Source organism: Poecilia reticulata, chromosome 5, assembly GCF_904066995.2.
Source record: "Poecilia reticulata chromosome 5, P_reticulata-male-v2, whole genome shotgun sequence".
Lineage (NCBI taxonomy): Eukaryota > Metazoa > Chordata > Actinopteri > Cyprinodontiformes > Poeciliidae > Poecilia > Poecilia reticulata.
Genome location: NC_088834.1, coordinates 29,704,190 through 29,728,047, shown reverse-complemented (window position 1 = coordinate 29,728,047; position 23,858 = coordinate 29,704,190). Strand labels below are relative to the sequence as shown.

General features: G+C 38.2%; 1 long non-coding RNA gene across 2 annotated transcripts; it reads left to right on the top strand.

Annotated features, from left to right (window-relative positions):
* Nucleotides 1-7,240: 7,240 nt before the first annotated feature.
* LOC145551762 (uncharacterized) lies at nucleotides 7,241-16,910 on the top strand. Of its 2 annotated transcripts, XR_014087673.1 has the most exons (6): nucleotides 7,241-8,467; nucleotides 8,652-8,741; nucleotides 8,845-8,928; nucleotides 13,911-13,998; nucleotides 14,117-14,159; nucleotides 14,573-16,910. It is a non-coding gene; the product is annotated as an uncharacterized LOC145551762 (long non-coding RNA). The 2 variants fall into 2 exon arrangements; XR_014087672.1 differs by having other exon boundaries at nucleotides 7,241-8,741.
* Nucleotides 16,911-23,858: the final 6,948 nt, after the last annotated feature.

The following is a 23,858-nucleotide window of genomic DNA, read 5'->3' as shown; positions in this document are numbered from 1 at the left end:
TGAAAAAGTCAAAATTATTGATCAACTAATTCACAATTAGCCATTATCTATAAATTGATCAATTTAATTTAGGGTCTATTTTCCCTTCTCCCCTGTTGATATAATAAAACCATAATTTTGAAAACAATTATGAATCTATGTTACCGTTTTATAATTTGCAGAAAAACCAAACCATTGTGAGAAGTTCCACCATTTCTCCAATTATCCGTCTAATGTTCAAAATAGACTGAAATGTTTCAAATTTCAAAGTTCTATCAGTAAGATCTTATCTTTATAAACACCCTTGTGTTTTTCTTATTTCAAAAAGAAAAATAATTTATAGGTGGAAAACCAAATTTGAAGAATTGTCCCCATAATACTAAAATTTCAACACGTCCAATTAGTTACCAATGTGTCACCTAAAACAACAGTTAATTAAGTCAATACATGAGTGTGTTAGTAATAAAACACCATAGTAGATGAGACAGTCTGTCAATCACTAAATTTTCAGGTTTAAGCCAAAGCTCAAGTTTTGTTGCTCCTATTGCATTGTATTAATTCTACTGTACAAGCAGAGGATTCCACCTAAATTCAGATTGTGATACCAAAATATGTATTCATTATCAACTTAAAACTGTCCGTAAAGTAGTAGTGAAAGTTAATTTCAGTACAACCTATGCCAGATCTTATTTTTCTAAAATAAGAAAAAATATCACAGCTACTCACTCAAATGACGTCATATTTACACAGCGCTTGTAAAAACCCATGAAAGGCTCCTGACCTCCATTCACTCTCAATCACACGCAAGCAGACTCTTTCACACCTTATTGTCAGAAAATGCAGAATGTAACCCCAGAAACAGTGGGCAAACATATTAAGTTGTCAAATGTCCCACAGCAACTGAAAGAGTCTCATGTTCACCTGTAATTCGTTCGTCACACTCCAACATGTGAAATAAAGATATCTGTTAAACATAAAGTTAGAACTTCCCAATTTGTACTGATTCCATCTTCCAAACACATATTTCCCCAGATTCGAAACCAAAATCCATCCTGTTCAAAGTTTTAAACACAATTTTTATAACATCATACCTGAAAGAAACATAATTATCTGAAATCAAATTAACATACGTCCACACAAAATGCATCATCGTGTGCGGAGAATCGCCTAATAGAAAAATGTATGCATTAGTCAACATTTCCTGATTTGCCTGTAGGAAAAGCAGGAAAGAAACACAATTAAGGTTATAGATGATTAGAAGAGGTACTCGCCCCCTGTTATCTTCCTGCGAAGTGAAAAAGAAAAAATATACATAGAGAAAGAAAACAAAATGTTATCACACACAGCGGCGCAGAACGGCACACAGAACATGAAACTTACGCAGCGCACGGTAGCAAAGAAACAGCAGCTTCAAAAAGCATGACCAAGATGGGACACACAAAAGCAGCTGCGCACACAAAGAAAAACGGAGGCGCCAACACACAGAACGGCCGACATGACGCACAATGATACAAAAACTGCAAATTCATTCAGACGAAAGAAATCCCTACGGACACCGGTGTCAGAAAATAAAAAAATATGTGGGCCTCACTCCCTGTCCTTTCGTAACGCTACTCGTCACAGGTGGATTTCACACCGAATTTAGTTCCAGTCCTTTGCAAGTCGAGTGCAGAACTCGAGGTGGACTGACCCTTCAATTGAACGTACGCTTCGAACCACAACCCCAAACACAACGAAGCAGTACAACCTGTGCCAGATCCGAATAACACTCAGCCAAGAACATGTCCCTTAAGAGAGGATCAAACTCTCAGGCTGATACAAGCCTGTTCCTACAATAACCGCACCAATCCATGAGAGCTACAGGCCCAGCCTGATCCAGAAGCTGCGCCTCGACAACTGGGGGTTAGGCCAACAATCACAGTGGTACAAAATAAAGGTCCTATATGCTAAGATCCAATAAAAAGAAAAATTACACAATCGTTTCTCTGCAATCAAACCAAAGATCCGGTCGAAGCCACAAACCAGCGCGTCAAAGAGAAATCAAACTCACATCAGGAGACGCACCTGTATCGTGATCCAACACGGAGCTCAAAGTCGCTCACTTGCGGTCCCAGCTCCAATCACACAGCACTGTTCAGAACCGGACGAGCCCCCAATTATTAAGAGAGGAAAAATTATTCTAAAACTTTAAAAACCTTTTGACTCGTTATATCCTCTCTATGCCCGGATTCAGAAAATGCTGTGTGCAAGGACTGAGATCACACAGAGATGACAGCGTCACAATAATCAGCATTTATTCAAGACAGATGCATGCTATCACCAGAAAAGCACATAACAAAACATCAGAAACCTCAGAGCACAAACAACACATGAATTTACCTGAGAAAAGGAAAAAGACAAACAGACAGCAAATACGTCTTTGGAGAATTGCAAGCGCAAATCTGATTTGTTACTCTGTGTGGAAAGTTTTCTCTCCCTTTCTTTAATTTATTCAAATAAGGCGTATCTTTGCTCATCCAACCAGGACCTGTCTCTGACCCTCTCTCTACAGCCATTTGCTCCCATTGTCTAAGGAGAGCTTCTCCAAACTCCTGCTGGTTTATGTCTTTCACAGATCAGTGTGAAAAGCTGGAACTTCCTACTGATTGTTTCCCAGACAGACAAAGGGCAGATCAGAGATCTTGGCAAACAATCTGCCTTAACTACAGGTAAAATAAAGATCAATAGGCCAGAATAAGTTATAAATTTTAAAACTATAGTTAGGCTATTTCAATCAAGTCGTGTTAAATTTCAAAACTAGCTTATTTTAAATATATTTTCTTAACACCATAAAGAAATGTACTAGCTTATTTTAAATATATTTTCTTAACACCATAAAGAAATGTATAACAATGGCTAATGAAAAGCTGAGTAACATTCAAGATGCATTATAATTGCCACACACTCTAAAGTTCAACATTATTGATTTGAGGAGTTACAGATTTTGCTTCTGGTTGCAACTGTGTTTTTGGAAAGCCCAGGCTGACGCTTGCGAACTTCTGACCGAAAACAAATCAGAACCTGTGGCAACCTACTCTGCCAACTCCAGTTTATCAGGAAAGAAAACATGATGCAAAAGTACAAGAAACAGAAACTGACAAACCGTCAGTTTCTGCCTGTATTTAATAAGAATACATGCAGATGTATTCTTATTAAACATATTTGCATTTAATAAGATTCTTACTGTTTTTCAACTACTTATTCAACTGTGTCCAAGATATTTCCATCCATCCATCCATCATATATACCCACTTATCCTTGCAGGCTTGTGTGGATGGTTGGTGGGTTTTCTCCAGCAGTTAATAGAACTCTACTGGGGAGTGAACAAAGCCTTGCACTGTTTTTTTGGGGAAGCTTTGGATACTTAATGCAGAACTTCAGTTCTGTTGTTTGTCCACATACCAGCTGGTTTTGCTGTCTTTGTAAAGACCCACATTGGTAACGGGAAGCCTTTGCACCCCATTTGTTTTGAACTTGATGCTGTCTAAGGAATAGTTTACGTTAAGGATTTACTTTACTTTGTACCCCACCTCTTGTCTGTAACATTAGCTGGAGATGGGCACTAGCAACCCTCTCCACACCACTGGGGGACAAGGGTGTACAGAAAATGGATGTATGGAAAATAACACAAATAAACACGCAAGAAAATCTAGTGTTGTGAGGATAAAGTTTAATTTCTATTTTAAAGCCTTGACTTTAACCCTAGGAAACCATCCATCCATCCATTTTCTTTCACCCTTGTCCCTCAGTGGGGTCGGGAGGGTTGCTGGTGCCCATCTCCAGCTGGCGTGCCGGGCGAGAGGCGGGGTACACCCTGGACAGGTCGCCAGTCTGTCACAGGGCAACACAGGGACACATAGGACACACAACCATGCGCACACACACACTCACACCTAGGGGCAATTTAGACAGACCAATTAACCTGACAGTCATGTTTTTGGACTGTGGGAGGAAACCGGAGTACCCGGAGAAAACCCATGCATGCACAGGGAGAACATGCAAACTCCATGCAGAAAGACCAGGGCCGGGATTCGAATCCAGAACCTTCTTACTGCAAAGCAACAGCTCTACCAACTGCGCCACTGTGCAGCCCCCTAGGAAACCAAGAGTTTTAAATTAACACAACCAATTGCAGCAAGAAGAGCGGTGAAACAACCAGCCAAAGCTATGCTAGAGTCTTAGGGATATTTAGGTCACATTTTTCTAAATTGCAACAAATTCTTGATGATGATGATCCTGATGATGATGATTATTATTGATGCTGTAGTATCTTTCTACCATGTAAAAGGAGACTTCAAATGCATTAATAAAAGCCCAAAGTTAACTAAATGGATGTCAGTGATGAGTTCAGGTAAATCTTTGACTAAAATGTAATCTGTGTCTAAAAGAGCAAATGTTTATGCATCATGTGCAGGGTTTCCCCCAGTGTATAGGCCTGGCGGCCCGCCATGCTTTACTAGCGCCACCGCCAGGCTAAGCCTTTCTTGTTTTTTTGTTTTGTTTAGGAAAATAAAAAATAAAAAAATCGCCTTTTTTTTTTAAGCCGGATTGGAAGTGTTTCTGTTGCTCCGAGTGTTTCACTATCGGAGCAGATTTATTCCTAAAATATATGCTTATAGAACATATGTTTATAGTTTATGCATTTAAATCCGGACCAATCACACCGCTGGGCCTCTGCGCGTCGCCTCGCGCGCTGTAACAGCTGCATGTCTAAAGTTAATTTCAGCGCGGATCTCGCTCCGCCTTTCACTCGAACCGGACAAAGGCTGACCGCTGTGGATATTTACATCAACCCATCAACCTCCTGTGTGGAATTATGATTAGTTATGAGGAGTTATTGATTAAGGTAAGAGTTTAAACCCACCGCGTTAGCTCTGGTTGCGCAGCTCTACGTGAACCGCAGGAATAACTTGTATTCGCGCTTTCAGTGGTAATTTGAGCGAGCAGTGAGAATGATGTATATTTGTGAACAAAACATTATGCGGCGTTTACAGCTCAACACGCTGCCCAACGTTTGGCCCTGTCTTCACTGTAAAGTTTAGGTCTGTGTTCCCGGTTAGCCGGTGCGTTCACTCGTCGTGCAGGTTTAACCCGGTGAGGAGCTTTCGCGCTCTCCTCGCAGTTACGCATCACGCTTATTTTATTATTATTACTAGTATTATTTTTCCGGTTACACCAAGTACCAAACCGTATCAAATCTTTTGCCCACTTAGTCAGACAGAGTTAATGCGTGAGGCCACCGGTCATCTGAAAAACAGCTGTGTGAAGCGGACACCCCACCCACGTCAAAAAATTCAGCAAATAGTCTGAATGGTTAGTGCTCCGTTTGTGCAGGTTTGTGCAATTTTGGTTTCTGAGATATTAAAAATTATTTTGTAGGTCATCCAGAGTTCACCATCACCCCATCTTGCTCCAAAACAAACCAAAGCGGGCTATTCCGTTAGCAGTGGCGGAGCCAGAGGGGGGCCTGTCATCTGATTCCCCCCCACCTCCTGATGATTGGTTATTCCTGTACATTATTTGGAATCATTCTAAGTCAACCTAATATCTAAAGAAGAAAAACAATAATAAATATATGAAAAGAAAATGTATAAAACTTTATATAAGTCCATGTGATGACATAAATAAATAGATTTTTATCATGCGCGATACCAGCCTCCTTTATACTCATAAAAACAAGCTGAAATTGTTCTCCTAGGTGTTTCAGTTGCTGCGCTGTGGTGCAACTCAAAGGCTAAAGCACTTCATACCTGGTGGTGATGGTAAAACACCAATAAGTTATTTATTGATCCTCCGAAAAAAAAAAGAAAAAACCAAAGAGGGGCCGACAATGTTCGTAGTTTGGAGCAGAGGTGGCGCAGGAGTTTTTTCGTTGTCCGTCAAAGAAAAAAATCATTTTATTTCCAATTTGTAGTCATCAAATGAAACATTTATTATTTCTCTGCGAGAACGTTTTTGAAATCAGGTAACATTTCACGAAATGACGTGGATAGAAGACGACAGAACTGATTGTTTCCTGATCCCGCAGCGGGGGACAAACCCCGCAGAAGCGGATCAGCTGCACTAGGCGCTTGAGCACCTGCCCTTTTTGCTCTTTGCCCCCAAGTGCCCTTTTGGTCAATTTTTATTTATTTATTTATTTTTTGTATTATTATTTTCTAAGCCCTCTTCTGACACATAACATGTACTAAAATTCTTCTTTCTTTTTTTTTTTTTGTACAACATAAGCCCTCCGGTCACTGTTACCTTTGACCTTTTGCCCATGACGCAGTTGCCTCTTTCGCAGTGAGAAAGAGGCAACTCAAGCTCAACGTAGCGAACATTCCAGATTACAGTTTTTGGTGAATAAAAAAACGTTTTTGGTGAATAAAGTGGAGTAGACTTGCTACTTCTCAGATGACGGAAAACGTTGAAGTATCGTTTCTGCTTCAGCTCGAAGTCGCGGTTTAAGCAGAGAGGTAATTAAATACAACAGACACTGACAGGCCTCTGCGTCTGCCTTTCTCTGAAGAACTGCTGAACGGAAGGAGACAGCCAGGTGAGGAAAAACTGTTCTTATCTATCTATTCAGTATTTCTATCAAACAGACATTAGGCTGTTGATGTGCTATTAGCTAGCTGCTAGCTAACGACTTTGCTAGCAAAGCAAGATAACTAAAAAGTTTCTCCCCTGTATCTTTAATGATATCAGTAATTCTTTAGTATCGCTTATGCAATAGGGGCACATCACCCGTCCAAAACCGATTATCTCCATAATGAATATATGTCCGATCTTCTAATTTCCTTTGCTGCATAATGTACATTGCATTTATTCTAGCGTTACGTAAATGTATCTTGAAGGAGAATAACAATTAAATAAAAGTCCAACAAGGATATTTAGAATTAAAAATAACTCACCCTGAATTACCATGATAGATATAATGAATGTAATAAAAGTGTATCATTAATGAAGGGGAAAAAACTCAACACAGATTTTAAGTTTAGGGTCTGGTTCGCAGAGTATGAAGTTGAATTTGTTTCCTAATTATACAATGGAGAAAAAAAAACTAACCTCAGTTAAGTAAAATAAAATTGTAATCAAAACTTTTGGAATTGTAATGATTTCTTTTTTAAAAAACAAATCGTTTAAAAAATTTAATTTGTATTGTGAACTTAAAAAGTTATTTGCCAAACATAAACTTTTATTTTCACACATCAGAAATCTTTTGTGATTTTGACACCTTGTTCTGCCGTGCGCATGGAGATTGAGGGCTTTCGGCAAGAGGGGTTTGTCAGAGTCGAACACTGCCAAAAATGGTCAAAAACGCTGTGTGTCCTTGTTCCCCTATCACCCCCCTCCCCTTGTGCCTAGCAGAGGTTTTCGTATTTAAATGAAGTTGCTGAGTGCCATGCAAATGCAAATCAACTGTTGAGCACCGCCTTCTGACTCTTATTCATTTTGTAGGTAATCCTTTTTAATTTCTGTTCACCATAAAGAAGTATGTTTGGAGAAAACAATCTATCTTATCCATTAAAATATATATTACATGTGTTAGGAGCACTGAAAAACTTAGTTTTGGTTGAATTGATGATATAAAAGAAGAATATGCATGATTACATACAATAGACTTGTGAAACGTGATCTTACTTTGACATTCCTCCTATCTCAAGATTTATCTTGTGATTGGAGGAATTGCACAACTTAATCAAAAATAAAAATAAAAACCATGTTCCAGAGTGGTGTACATAAAGTATTTTTGTGAATAATGTTCAAACTAATGTTAATGTTCACTGATTGCTTTAAAGACCCAGAGTCATGCTATATTGGAGTGGTAGTGGTCATTTCACATCACAATACAGGACTTAAGAAACTACAGATTTTTCAGTATTCAGTTGCTTAACTCTCAAGTTTAAATTGAAGAACAAAATGGTTTAAAGAATGTGATACCTTCTGATAGAGTATAAACATTTGTATTCTTTTTTTAAAGTTTTGTTAGTTAAGCATTAAATATAACTCACGGATTATGAATCATATTCTGTATAAACAAAAAAGGAGACAGCTCAAAGTAGAATTGAGTAAATAAACATATAATTAATTGCTAAAAACATTTTAGTAAATAATTATAATAAAAATAAAATATACTGTCATGTAACTTTTGAAAAAATAACTTTTAGAATGTATTTTTTTCCTGTCAACTTTCATTTAACACTCCAGTCCAGTTGGTGGCAGTAATGCGCTTTCAAAGTCGGTCAAGCAGCCACCATTAAACTCCAGAGGAAGATTTGCACTGGTGGTAACGAGTGCTAACTGCCTACACCCAACATGAACGAAAATACCCATGTGTTGTGTGAAATGGTGGAAAAAGTCCTATTTCACGGAGTTACCTTTTCAGTATCGTTTTGATATTAAGCAATGATCCGGCGGAAAACAACAGATGACACCGCGGCGGTCCAACAAGACCGAACTCACAGTAAGAAAGCTTTTATAAATAACACATGGAGCGAGACCAGTTGCTTTGTTTGTTTCTTACAGAAAGCGGTCTGTCGTTTTCTTAATGTTGAAACAAGCGTAGGGTGAGATTTTGTATTGTAATCTCTATTACATGTGAAGTTCTGAACTCTTAAAAATACTCGCATCTTCTTTTATCTTTTTAGACCTGAAAAATGGCCAAGCCGTACCAGCCAGACCTCAGACCACGGTGCCGAGGAGCTCTTACGGAGTCCACCAGGACGAAGAGAAATTCAGTGAATTATGATTTCACATTTAGTGAATAGTGAACACTCGCACATTTGTAAGGAAAACTGATCTTCCCGTTATTTTTTTTTAATTTATTTTGCTGTAAGACAGTATAGCAAGGCAGAGTGTGGAACGCAGTAACGATCTACAAAATGGCGGACGAAAGATGGATCTGAGGACCAAGTCATGAAGCCGGTCTTGTGAGAAATTCTGTTCCCCTGAGAAAATCTGTTCCCCCTGTGTCGGGAGCGCGCATTGCAGCCAGAGAAGTGGATCCGGCGGATCTGACCATATTCACGGCGCTTCTGATCGATTTCTCGGTAAAACCACTCATATGATCACGTCACTGTTGTAACTTTCAGTTTAATCGGCAGCTATCAAAATAAAAATACATACATAAATAAACGAGGTCTTGTGTGGAGGTCTTTTTACGCTGTTTTGTGTTATTTTAAACGCGAAGTGAATCGATCTTTTTTCAGCTTTTGTCTCGTAAGCCTGACAAATAAGTCAGTCAACAAACACAGGTTTCCAACACGTTGTGTGCATTTATAATTTTTCATTTCTCATAAAGGAGGAGGAGGGAAGCTGACCGATAGCAGGGCAAAAAAATAAAGACTTCCTGAAAAGATCAGAGTGTAAACGTTTTGGTTAATCCCGTTGTAATGTAAAATATGACATTACTGAATTAAGGAAATGTCTAGTATGGTATCACACATAATATTTTTTAAGAATTTGGAAACAGGTGCTTTTTATTTCACAAAGGTATTGGAGGGGAAGAGGAGAAGATGGATATTTCAGCTGCCTGAAATAATGTGTTTGCCCTCTATAAAATGGAAACAAATTAATTTACCTGCAAGTCTTTTGCTGTGTTTATTCCCCTTATGATAAATAAGAAATCCTGCAAGTTTGAAAACATTTGCTCTTTTGCCAAAGTCAGGATGGGGGAACAAAATATCTTAAGCGCCTGATAAAATCTGTTCCCCCTCTCTAAAATGGAAACAAATTAATTTACCTGAAAAGTTTTTACTGTGTTCATTCCTCTTATCATCAACAATAATTCCTGTGATTTTCATAACATTTGCTCTTTTATTGACAAAGTTAGGATGGGGGAACAAAATATCTTAAGAGCCTGATAAAATCTGTTCCCCCTCTAAAATGGAAACAACTTAATTTACCTAAAAAGTATTTTACTGTGTTCATTCCCCTTATAATCAATAAGAAATCCTGTGATTTTCATAGCATTTGCTCTTTTTTTGACAAAGTTAGGATGGGGGAACAAAATATCTTAAGGGCCTGATAAAATCTGTTCCCCCTCTCTAAAATGGAAACGCATTAATTTACCTGAAAAGTCTTTTACTGTGTTCATTCCTCTTATCATCAACAATAATTCCTGTGATTTTCATAACATTTGCTCTTTTTTTGACAAAGTTAGGATGGGGGAACAAAATATCTTAAGGGCCTGATAAAATCTGTTCCCCCCCTTAAAATGGAAACAAATTAATTTACCTGCAAAGTCTTTTACTGTGTTCATTCCCCTTATAATCAATAAGAAATCCTGCATGTTTGAAAACATTTGCTCTTTTTTTGCCAAAGTTTGGATGGGGGAACAAAATATCTTAAGCGCCTGATAAAATCTGTTCCCCCTCTCTAAAATGGAAACGCATTAATTTACCTGAAAAGTCTTTTACTGTGTTCATTCCTCTTATCATCAACAATAATTCCTGTGATTTTCATAACATTTGCTCTTTTATTGACAAAGTTAGGATGGGGGAACAAAATATCTTAAGAGCCTGATAAAATCTGTTCCCCCCCTTAAAATGGAAACAAATTAATTTACCTGAAAAGTTTTTACTGTGTTAATTCCCCTTATGATCAATAAGAAATCATGCAAGTTTGAAAACATTTGCTCTTTTTTTGCCAAAGTTTGGATGGGGGAACAAAATATCTTAAGCGCCTGATAAAATCTGTTCCCCCTCTCTAAAATGGAAACACATTAATTTACCTGCAAAGTATTTTACTGTGTTCATTCCCCTTATGATCAATAAGAAATCTTGCAAGTTTGAAAACATTTGTCCTTTTTTTGCCAAAGTTTGGATGGGGGAACAAAATATCTTAAGCGCCTGATAAAATCTGTTCCCCCTCTCTAAAATGGAAACACATTAATTTACCTGCAAAGTATTTTACTGTGTTCATTCCCCTTATGATCAATAAGAAATCTTGCAAGTTTGAAAACATTTGTCCTTTTTTTGCCAAAGTTTGGATGGGGGAACAAAATATCTTAAGCGCCTGATAAAATCTGTTCCCCCTCTCTAAAATGGAAACACATTAATTTACCTGCAAAGTCTTTTACTGTGTTTTTAAAATATTTGCACTTCATTGTGTGATTTAAACTATCTGTCCATGGCTACCTTATATTAATAAAATATTTGGCTTAACATAAAGCAAAAAGTGATAAACAACCTGCCAAACACCGAGCGGACATGGATATTTCCATAATTGATTGAAGGAATAGTGTCACGTGATTTTTGACTTTCCAGAAAACACCGTATGTCTTTATATTGTAATCTACTTTGTTAGATGCAATATCAGAAACATTTTTTACTAAATTTGTTGATAAATATTTAAACATAAAATACATTTAATAAAGATTTTGAAACAGTCATATTAATTTAAACCATTTTGGACTTCAAACTTTATATGGAAAAATAATAAAGAATTAATAGAATTTATTTATTTATTCCAATGTCACGGGGAGAATGGATTACTCCAGACATTTAAAATAAACAGTTCCCCCGCTTTAACACTTTAAAATAAAGAGCAAATGTTATGACAATCACAGGAAATATTGTTGATAATAAGAGGAATGAAAACAGTAAAAGACTTTTCAGGTAAATTAATGTGTTTCCATTTTAGAGAGGGGGAACAGATTTTATCAGGCGCTTAAGATATTTTGTTCCCCCATCCTAACTTTGGCAAAAAAAGAGCAAATGTTATGAAAATCACAGGAATTATTGTTGATGATATGAGGCATGAACACAGTAAAAGACTTTTCAGGTAAATTAATTTGTTTCCATTTTAGAGAGGGGGAACAGATTTTATCAGGCGCTTAAGATATTTTGTTCCCCCATGCTAACTTTGTCAAAAAAAGAGCAAATGTTATGAAAATCACAGGAATTATTGTTGATGATATGAGGCATGAACACAGTAAAAGACTTTTCAGGTAAATTAATTCGTTTCCATTTTAGAGAGGGGGAACAGATTTTATCAGGCACTTAAGATATTTTGTTCCCCCATCCTAACTTTGGCAAAAAAAGAGCAAATGTTTTCAAACTTGCAGGATTTCTTATTGATCATAAGGGGAATGAACACAGTAAAAGACTTTGCAGGTAAATTCATGCGTTTCCATTTTAGAGAGGGGGAACAGCTTTTATCAGGCGCTTAAGATATTTTGTTCCCCCATCCTAACTTTGGCAAAAAAAGAGCAAATGTCTTCAAACTTGCAGGATTTCTTATTGATCATAAGGGGAATTAACACAGTAAAAGACTTTTCAGGTAAATTAAGTTGTTTCCATTTTAGAGAGGGGGAACAGATTTTATCAGGCGCTTAAGATATTTTGTTCCCCCATGCTAACTTTGTCAATAAAAGAGCAAATGTTATGAAAATCACAGGAATTATTGTTGATGATAAGAGGAATGAACACAGTAAAAGACTTTTCAGGTAAATTAATGCGTTTCCATTTTAGAGAGGGGGAACAGATTTTATCAGGCGCTTAAGATATTTTGTTCCCCCATGCTAACTTTGTCAATAAAAGAGCAAATGTTATGAAAATCACAGGAATTATTGTTGATGATAAGAGGAATGAACACAGTAAAAGACTTTTCAGGTAAATTAATGCGTTTCCATTTTAGAGAGGGGGAACAGATTTTATCAGGCGCTTAAGATATTTTGTTCCCCCATGCTAACTTTGTCAATAAAAGAGCAAATGTTATGAAAATCACAGGAATTATTGTTGATGATAAGAGGAATGAACACAGTAAAAGACTTGGCAGGTAAATTTATTTGTTTCCATTTTAAAGGGGGGAACAGATTTTATCAGGCGCTTAAGATATTTTGTTCCCCCATCCTAACTTTGGCAAAAAAAGAGCAAATGTTATGAAAATCACAGGAATTATTGTTGATATAAAGAGGAATGAACACAGTAAAAGACTTTTCAGTTAAATTAATTTGTTTCCATTTTAGAGAGGGGGAACAGATTTTATCAGGCGCTTAAGATATTTTGTTTCCCCATCCTGACTTTGTCAAAAAAAAGAGCAAATATTTTCAAACTTGCAGGATTTCTTATTGATCATAAGAGGAATGAATACAGCAAAAGACTTGCAGGTAAATTAATTTGTTTCCATTTTATAGAGGGCGAACACATTATTTCAGGCAGCTGAAATATCCATCCTCTCCTCTTCTCCTCCAATACCTTTGTGAAATAAAAAGCACCTGTTTCCAAATTCTCAAAAAATATTATGTGTGATACCATACTAGACATTTCCTTAATCCAGTAATGTCATATTTTACATTAGAACGGGATTTACCAAAAAGTTTACACTCTGATCTTTTCAGGAAGTCTTTATTTTTTTGCCCTGCTATCGGTCAGCTTCCCTCCTCCTCCTTTATGAGAAATGAAAAATTATAAATGCACACAACGTGTTGGAAACCTGTGTTTGTTGACTGACTTTTATTTGTCAGGCTTACGAGACAAAAGCTGAAAAAAAGATCGATTCACTTCGCGTTTAAAATAACACAAAACAGCGTAAAAAGACCTCCACACAAGACCTCGTTTATTTATGTATGTATTTTTATTTTGATAGCTGCCGATTAAACTGAAAGTTACAAAAGTGACATGATTATATGAGTGGTTTTACCGAGAAATCGATCAGAAGCGCCGTAAATATGGTCAGATCCGCCGGATCCACTTCTCTGGCTGCAATGCGCGCTCCCGACACAGGGGGAACAGATTTTCTCAGGGGAACAGAATTTCTCACAAGACCGGTATGTATAATCACTGCGTTGATTCCCGACTGCATAATGGTTGGTTGAGAATAATTTTAACTTATTTACTTACGTATTTTTGAGAAAGCAATATATTTGCTACACTATTTTTTTAATTTTACATTTATTTCCACAGACTCCACAGAATGAGAGTCACATTTGTGTCAATCAGACTCTTCTGGAACGTTCTGATGTCCGTGATGAGGACAGAGATGCAACTGTGTGTGAGTATCTACTATTTTAGAATGTTGATGATATTTTATGCTTCAACATTGTTTATGTACATAATGTAATTATGCTATGTATTGACAATGCACAAAAATGTTTTCCTGCTGCATCCAGGACCTACTGCCAGTCATCCAGATGTAGCTAAAGAAAGAAGCAAGTAAGATTTATTACTAGAGATGTCACATTTGCATCAAATGCATCAGTTCTGCATGCATGTTTGTATATATGTGTGTATGAATGTAATCAGCAGTGAAAAGAAAAATAACAACATTTTCTTAAGAAGCTGTAACATTTTGGGACAAGATGGTGTGCAATAATTTGAATGTAGCCTCAATGGTTAATGACAAATCACTTAAGTACTTTTATCAATGTTTTGTTAAATATCATGTTTATTCACATGCTATTCAGGAGTTGATACTTTACCACATAGCCATAGTTTTCAATGAGAAATGGATTACACCTCCCCATATTTGGTGTTTCTAAACTAAGGCACTTAAAATGTCAGTATAGTTTCAACAATATGTTTTCATAAAGATTCTTTATGACTTAATGTCTGTTCTGTGTCAACAGCTGCTGGAGGCAAGGGAGAGAGTCCTGGCAGCAGAGGAGATTTCCTTTTGGGAAGGTGTCACCATTGACCTCATGTCTGATAAAGAGGATGGCGTCTTCGAGGGTGTATCGGGCTGGATTGTGAGACCACCAAGTATCTGCAGCCAGGAGCTCGGCAACCTCTGCTCCAAATTACAAGAGAGACTTGAAGCTAACCCTAAATACAGCATGTTGCGTCATAAGCATTTGTATGTTGGATCATGCTCAGAAAGAAGCCACCACACGGCCCAGAAGTAGACAAGCATTTTGTGCTGTAATCATTTTTTTTTTAAACTGAAGTTTTTTTTATTTATAGATGTGTTATTTTATGTGTGTTTTCTTTATTTGTAGATGTGTTTTTTATATTTTATATATATGTGTGGTTTCTTGTAGATGTTTTATTTTATATGTGTGGTTTCTTTATTTGTAGATGTGTGTTATATGCATGTATGTACATATTTATTTTTCAACAAAAATTAAAAATATAAACTTATGCCTTGTGCTTGGTGTATTTTTATTTCTGGGTTATTGTTTTATAATTTATTAGGGAGGGGCCAGGCCTGTAATTATAAAGGTCTAGTGTGTCCAATAGGGAGATATCTACCAACCAATCGCATGTAAGTAATGAATTGTGATGTCATTGTTTTTTCATCCAATGACTGACAATTCACGTGGGTCTCCTATTGCTATTCACATGTTAAGTAGCGTCATTAAGCTGTTAACAACCCCCCCACCCCTCCTCCCCCCTTGTAGGATTCCGCATTCGACTGCGGCTGACAAAACTGCGCTTCCCCGCCAACTGTCGATATCTGTCGCTGACTAGCTGCATTTGCGTCAGAATACAGGGTCAAAAATCCCACTTTTCGTCCAGTGTGTGTGATGCCATCAATACTAAAAGAAACCAAAATTTCAGCAAAAATATTTTTAACACCTTGTTGAATGTGGATTCAAGGCAGTGACAGTTTCACATTAACTCAGTTTTGAGTTGGAAATCAAGCATGTTAGGTCAAACTCATGACCCAATTCTCTTGTGATAGCAAAATAACCCAAATTGGTTTGGTTTTAACCCAGCAGTGTTTTTTTTCTAGCAGTTTGATTTGTGGAGCAATAACCCAAGCCAGCAGCAGATACTTAATTAGCATTGAAATAATCCACATGTGATGTTTTATGTACCAAATATTACCTCATCAATGTCAGTGAAAGCCAATCCAACATGATGAAACGCCTTTATTTAAAGATGCAGGCCAACATGTAGCAGGCTGAAAATTACTAATAATAGTCTCTCTTTTCCTGTAGTCTCAGAAATCTGAATATGTGAGAATGCAACTGGAAAATGCATCTAGGTTTACATCTATCATCTTTGACTGAAATCTTTCTTCACAAAGCTAAAGGACCCAGAGGGACGCAACCACCTAGCGACTGGCAGTACCTGAACAGCTTTGTCCTGAAAAGGCCTCAAGTTCATTAAAGGTTAATGACGCATAGATGATAAGTTTAAGCCACCTTTACACTTCCTGACTAATGGCACGCTGCTCGGACGCAGACATGTTTCAGATTGGATGGATGTTCCACTCCCGGAATGAGGAGTGGAGGCCTTGCTGCTGGCCGGCGCAGTCATGCAGCTCTTTCCAGAGGAATCTTGGAAGCCTTTTGCTGACAGGAATTACAACAAAATGCACCTGTTTCCTCACCTCTAAAGACATGTCAGTAAATCTTGTGGTACTGCAAGGACAAATCTATGATATGCTCATAGCCCCGTGTCTTCTCATTGCTCCCAGCACAAGCAGTGGATGTCACATTAGGCAGCAGCACTTGGATTTAGAACAGAATAAAAAGAATATAATGGATTTCGATCATATTTGAATAATACCCAAGGGAGAATTGTGCTGTTGCTGTAAAAAAATATTGTAAAAAAATATTGTTCAAAGGGTGGGGGAAGAAATTTAGCTGATAATTGTCTAATAATGTGTGAACTTAGAGCAACTTGTGCAACATTGGTCTTTCCACAATCAGCTGAGGAAGCCCCAGAGCATTCCTCGGCATATACAGTAGTTCTAGCCTTCTTATCATTATATGACTCACTGGCTCTGATTTGCTGCCCTGAGAGATCTTTGTAAAGAGCCATGTTCTCTTCAGTTCATGAAAGGTTTTCTAGCTACAGAGGCCTAAACATGTCCCCCAAAATAACGGCTACTCTGTAATTTACGTAAACAGCCTAAGTATTCTGTTTCCACTCAAATGAGCCCTTTATTATATGTAATAATTTCTGCCATTACATTGCCAAATAAGTTATACAGTCCCTGACTAATACTTGTCTCTAAATGAAAAAATTGTAAACTAAAATGATATACATATCCCAGTGGAACTTGTATCAGAAGGTACAAGCTTTCAAAAGGTTTCATACCTGTTAAATTGTAATTTTGTGTATTTATTGGAATTTCAAGTGATGGATAAGGAAGAGGTACAATTATGTGAAAATGGTGCATACATTGGTTATAATTTGTGAGGATTTTAGTTGCTGTTGGTTTTTTATCATCTGAAAAGTCTGTGTAGGGTGATGTGGATAGAATCGTATGGAGATATTTTGTAACAAAGTTAAAACGATATATTATTTCCTTTGCAGTTAATTGTGTGGTTGTGACTGCATGGCACAGCATTCATAGTGCCATAAACACAAATACTATTCTTGAAAAACATTCCTATTTGAAATGGGCTTCTTCAGGACTCTACTTAGTATCATGTGTTTTGCCGACACATGATGCTGTTTTACTGCACAGTCTTGTAACCAGGTTACCATGAAATTGGGCCTCGGTCTCTTTAAAACCTTCTCTTTTTTCTGGAACTCTGCCTTCAGGAAGTCATCACAACATGTCTATTAACCTTTTTAACATCAAATTTACTAGTGTTGCTCTGAGAAGTAGCTCCCAGCTGATGCACAGTTCTGCCAGGTGTTTGCTAATTGCTGCTGGCTAGTCTGAAGGAGCTGAGAGGGGGTCCTGTAGGGGAGGGGAAAGTTCATTAGCTTGGAAACTACAGCTCTGAGAAGTTTCATCTCAAAGGCTGAGCAGGGTCCACCCATGCATTTGTACAGCTGAATGGTTGCCATGGAGATTAAAGGATTTCTCAAACATGCATGAAAGAATCAGGGGCAATACTGCAGGTATGTCTTGGTGAGGGAATAACATTATAATATGGCTTTTTAAAAATTTAAACTTATTGAGACAATGACAAATCAAAATTCTTGACACAAGACATTTTTCATAATAAATGATAATACATTAAATGGTCAACCCTGAGTCTGAGCATTATCTGATATCAACATCCCCCCCCCCCCACTAATTCCCACTATTTTTTTCAATCCAAGAGATGGTCTTTAAAAGAAAATCCAAGCAAGACTTTGAAATACTTCGGCCACCTCATCTGGCACCAATGACCACACCATGTTCTCATATCCAAACCGCCACTGGCCAGGTTTCACTGAACTGCGAGAAGCATTCTCACATACAGCTTAAATGTTGCTTTACTACCGTCATTGAGAATATATATAAACTCCAGTGAAGGACAAATGTGATTAAAAACACAGAGCAGCACAGAGACCAAGGTACAGAGCAGTACTCTGATCTTGGATCAGATCATATTTGAGGTTTCTGAAGAAGGCACACATTAATGTTTTAAGTTTTCATAAATTTTATTATATTAAACATATTTATACATACCATCATATTCAGTAAATTAAAAATGTTTATTTCTCTAACTCAATTAATTTGGTAAATTACATTACACAAAGACTATTCTTTTCAGGCTTTCATTTCTGTTAGTTCAGACGATTTTCTGCTTACAGCTAGTAAGATTAGGACTTTTACATCAGATTACATCAGACTAATAAAAAACAATTTTTAATACATACATTTGGGATTAATGAAACATGTTTAATACTTAAATGTTGTTTTTAGAAGGTACTTTTAATCAGATAAGAAAGCCTGGTCTGCTTTCATATCTAATTGATTTTTGTGACTGTATTAAACCTGCTTTCCTGTGGTTCATACCTGGCACAAGCAACGAGATGAAAGCAAAACAATTTCATAAAAACTAATGATGTGAGTTTAAGTGTTGGATGAGTAGTGCTGCTTTTCCTCATAGTCTATTACATTAGTTGTCTCAATAGCAAGTATCAGCAGCAGGGTGATACTGCTGGGTGGGGGGGGAAATGATGACAATTCTAGGGGCCCTGACCCTCCACAATTATTTATTTTTTGTTCATAGAAAAAAAAATTGGGGCCCTGTCAATTACAAAATTAATCATATTGTATTTTCAAAGATAGTTTTTAGCAGTAAAAATTTAATGTTACCACTCCCAGATCAAAAAACACACATCCATATTTGCCCTGAACCCCCCTATCTGCGTTAAATGGTTCGTTCGTGCTTGGAGCGCTTGAGAGTGACATCAGTGGAAGACACAGACGATTGTGGCAGTTACTATGCTGCTAAGAAAAGTTATAAAATCAGGTTTTCAAAAATAAAGAAAGGGAGAGAGAGAAAAAGGCAAGTGTGTTAATTTATAACCCAGTTTTTCCCCAAGAGAGGTGAGTAGACTGTGTGAGATTATCAACCATTTAGCATAATTAGCTTAGCTACAAACTACTGTTTGCTCCTTCTCACTAGTAAATTAATGGAAAAAATTACCAACATATTCATATATTTAACTTGTCTCTTGTACCTTTTACCACCTAACAACAGATGAGTCAGTCAGCAGCAGCTCTAACCCATGTCCCTCGTGACCCATCCTCTCCTGAGTGAAATTAAAGCTGCAGAATGTCACCTTTTTCTCAATATTTTTTTCACATATTTTTTTAAAACTGTCATTATGTTGTGACAGTATGGCATACCATACTGTCACAGAGGCAATCTGTGAAAAATCTATTTCGTCTTCTCCCAGTGCTAGAAACAACCAGTCAGTGGCAGGAGAGTTTTAGTGCTGTCAATCACAATCTCAAACAAATTTTTTGTCAGGAGTCCACGATTCCTGGCGGCGCCCCTGATCAACAGTGTGCTATTTCTGACTGGCACTGCCTTATAGAGTCTGCACCTTTACTCCTATTATTTCACTGTTCTATCAACCAGCTCAATGATGTTGAAGTATAACCTGTACTGATGAGTACGATGCTTCAGTTTGTTGCAGAAAGTGCTTATGCAGAGTTGTGAGAAACAAGATCATTTCTGAATCAAGATTTGATTTATTATGGGAAAAGTTTTTGAAACCAGCTTAGCCCTGCATGACAATGCTTTGCTACATAACTAAATAGTTACATTCTTATGATTCATATGCACTAGCAACAGCCTGGGCTGATTATTACCAGACCAGACCTGGGTCAAAAGGCTCTGGCAGAAAATCCTGAAGGAGAATGCCCAGATATAAGTTTGTGATTGCTCAAGGACACTTGGGTTATGTTCAAGGATAACGATCCAAAAACAGTCCAGCAAGTTCACCTCTGAATGGATAAAAAAGGGGGCAGCATTAGGGTTTTGGAGTGGCCTAGTCAAAGTCCAGTCTTAAGTCCAATTAAGACTCATGCAATTATAAAGCAATGCCATGGTATTAGACAGTCTGTTTATTCTCTAAATCATGTTGGGAACCAGGATTTTTTGTTTCTTTGTAGTTTTTTTTTTTCTCTGTTTGCCTGCTGCTTCCCGCTTCGTCAGGGGTGAAAGTAGTTTTAAATTCTTGGGGGTACTATGACAAAAGTATATAAATACAGTACAGACCAAAAGTTTGGACACACCTTTTCATTCAAAGAGTTTTCTTCATTTTCATGACCATGAAAATTGTAGATTCACATTGAAGGCATCAAAACTATGACTTAACACATGTGGAATTATGTACTTAACAAAAATGTGTGAAACAACTGAAAGTATGTCTTATATTCTAGGTTCTTCAAAGTAGGCACCTTTTGCTTTGATTACTGCTTCGCACACTCTTGGCACTCTCTTGATGAGCTTCTAGAGGTCGTCACTTGAAATGATCTTCCAACAGTCTTGAAGGAGTTCCCAGAGATGGGAACTCTGGGAACTCCTGAAGTGAAGGCAAAAGGGCACTTGTTGGCCCTTTTGCCTTCACTCTGCGGTCCAGCTCACCCCAAACCATCACGATTGGGTTCAGGTCCGGTCTGTTAGGAATGACCTGAAAATCTAGATCTGGACCTCCTCTCCCGTTGTCCACTCGTGACGCTGACAGATTATCCCCGTCAGATGCCCGAGTCTCCACAGCACACTCTGACAATAGATCTTATTCTCACCCGAAGTTCCGATTGGCAGCCTGCCCACTCCGCTGATTCCCCTAAACCAGTGGTCCCCAAACTACGGCCGGCGGGCCGGATCCAGCCCGCCTCCACATTTGGTCCGGCCCCCTGAACAATACCAGAAAGCATTCAGTTTTTTTCATTTACCGTATTTTCCGGACTAGAAGCCATTTATATGTGGAGTTTTCTTCAACCACCAGGGGGCTCTTTAGCAGGAAGTGAATCATTGGAAGTCTGGTTACTTGCGCGCCAACATTGAGCCCACATACATCAAAATGAGTAAGAAACAGATCAGATGTCTTTGGAAAGTTTCTTTGCAAAGGGGAAAAGGCCCAGAGAAGAGACAGGAGAATGGATTTATCCTGGACCGGTAGGTGAGTCCCACATTACAAGCCCGCTCTGCGTAACATGCAGCGACCGGCTGCTAATGAGGCAATGAAGCTTCAAGCTGCTTTGCCACGTAGAGACCAAGCAGACTGTGGATATAAGCAACACTTCAGGTGTCATTGTCTCGCATCACTCCCAGATGAGACCGTCTTGTTGCAGAGAAACAAGCTCAGGGCTCCCGTTAGTCATTATCGTGAGTTAAAATTTTCACGAAAGTAAAATGTTCGTTTTTGTGGTGCTTCTGTATATTATTTTGAAGGGATATATAAACGTTACCATAGCGACCAGGGTCCGAGCGTTTGGGCAGTGGTCCAGAGGAGATGAGTAGAGCTTTTGAGTCTTAAGTCTGGTTTAGACGGAAAGATTTAAGAATTGTCGGCCGATTCTCCAAACCTCTGTGACCACAGCTGATAAAAGTACAACAGATTGGATCGGTTCGTGTTCAGCCACACGGCACGAACCGATTCCAGTTCTACACTGTCATCCAGTTACGGATGACAATGTAGAAGCAATAGTGAATAGTTTGTGGAGTCATTTTAAGAGATAAAATTGGTTTGTTAAATACTTAATGAAACATATTTACCATGTTTGATATTTGTTGTAAATGACGTATATTCACAAAGAACGAGATTATTAGTCCAAGTTTGTCGTTTATTCGTTCAGAAACTACAGCGGCTGTGATCTGCCAAGACAAAGATAAACAAAAGTAAAGCAACCTGAATAGGTGATCAATTCTAAACCACTCGCACCTTTTTACTCTCCGTCTCTCTCTGTCATTTAAGCACACCCGTTGCCATGGCAACCACCTGCGCTACACAAGCCGACCAGAGATTACGTTAAAAACATAACATTCAGTCCGTTACGATGTTAGGTTTGCACGCTTGATATTTATTTTGCGATCATTAATAAGCCTCTCATGAACACAGCGGTGGTTGATTAGTTCATTTTAAACTCCTGCTCTGCTCGTTATTTTGGTAATGGAACCGAAATGCACAGAAATGCGCAACTCCTTGTTAAAAAATAATTACTGAGATTATTATTGCTGTTGGGTCATTAATTTGAACACGTTTTGTTGATTATATTGTTGTTGTTCTTTAATAAAGTTACGAATGTTTTAAGCGAGCCAGAGGAGGACGTACTGGTCTCAGCATCCTGGCGGTGTTCAGTTTGTCTCCTAATGCCGAGATCGACTCAAAACCTTCCGCGATCGACGTGTAAAAAATAATTATGAAAAATCCGAAGATGATCAAATGAACCCTGCTGGGTTGTATCCAGCCCTGACAGAAGTTCTGAATATTACAGGTGATTTTGGATACAGGAATGATGATCAAATTATGGACTTTAAACAAGGTAAAAACAATTAGCCTGAAGCTCAATCAGATAGATCCCCTACAGGGCACGCATCACGATCAACAGTAGTTCAAACACCAGCTCCACCCAGAGGTGCTCCACAGACAAGCGCAAGCGCTACAGAAAGTAGCACAAATAATAAGCACTCAAAGAGCATGGAACCAACGACGTCATATGCAAATGCGAATGGCTATAAGCCAGCTGGCAGATATGACACATTACCACTAATCCAAACCAGAAGTCAAACCTCTGGTGCTGGATGCTCCACAACACGGACAGTTGGAAATACTAAAATTCTTGACTGCTACACGGGAAATACTAAACTTATTGACTGCTGCGCGGGTCATCTGGAAAGACGCAGAAGCAGAGACGCTTATTGGTTAAGCATGGTCCCAAAAGGCCTTGATATAGAATGTAGAGCAAACCAAACACAGATACAGGAAATGGAAGAAGAAATTGATGAAAGCCTTACACAATTAGCTGGAAAGAAGCCAAGATGTGAAAATGATGAAGACGGAGCAATGGCTGGTCCATGTACAAGTACTCCGGTTAAAAAACAACAAAAAGCCCCAATCCAAAAAGAATATGATTTGAGATCCAGACCTGACATACGCAAACTTGATTATTATGACCCCTCAAAACAATTACCAATCATATTAAAAGGAGATGTTGCTCAATATTTGCCATTTGCCTCGACGGATCTGGTTGGGTTAGTCTCGCGGCTGCCAGACATTCATAATGGTGCAAGAAGATGGATAAGAGCACTTGAAGAAGAGACAGTTGGCAAAATCTTGTCACTTGGAGACATCAAAGCCATTCTTGCAAAAGTTCTTGGAATTCCCACCATGCAGAACATTTTGAAGGATCATCCCTGGATGATACTAGAACGAGCGGATGGGACTGAACTAAATGCATTCCGGACAGCCATCTGGGCAGCCTAGAGGGCAGAATTTCCAAACAAAGTGGACCCTAAGAACTTGAAAGAGGAACTAATTGGTGACTCGGAGAATCCAGCATCCTATGTTGCCAGGCAGTTGAGAAGGTGGAACGAGGAAATGGAGTTTGATGTTGACGAATACCCAATGATTGCAGGTGTGTTTCAGAAGTCATTAGTGGATGTTATGCCAGAATCAGTGAGCACCAAACTCGAAGAGGTGGTGGCTCTGATGTTTATGCCGCACAAGGAATTTTGCGATCATGTGGTACACGCAATAGAAAAATACAGAAAGGATGAA